This window comes from Trypanosoma equiperdum (assembly GCF_001457755.1).
Source record: "Trypanosoma equiperdum strain OVI genome assembly, contig: ctg_1872, whole genome shotgun sequence".
Taxonomy (NCBI): Eukaryota; Euglenozoa; class Kinetoplastea; order Trypanosomatida; family Trypanosomatidae; genus Trypanosoma; species Trypanosoma equiperdum.
The window spans coordinates 8,996-9,199 of record NW_027123918.1 but is presented as its reverse complement, the minus strand read 5'-3'; positions in this window follow the sequence as shown (position 1 = coordinate 9,199).

Below are 204 nucleotides of genomic sequence, written 5' to 3'. Positions count from 1 at the left end.
AAAAAAAAAGGAATATGTACGGAACTAAAAACAAAAACAAAACAAAATGGAAAAGGAAAAGGAAAGAAGAAACGAACATGAGCACACAAGGCGCAAGGGGCAATGAGTTGCTAGCCCGTGCATTAACGTCCCATAGTTCACAAATAATGAATGACCGCTGTCCTTCTATTAACACAAGGCCGATGTGCCTTCATAACGTCCGTA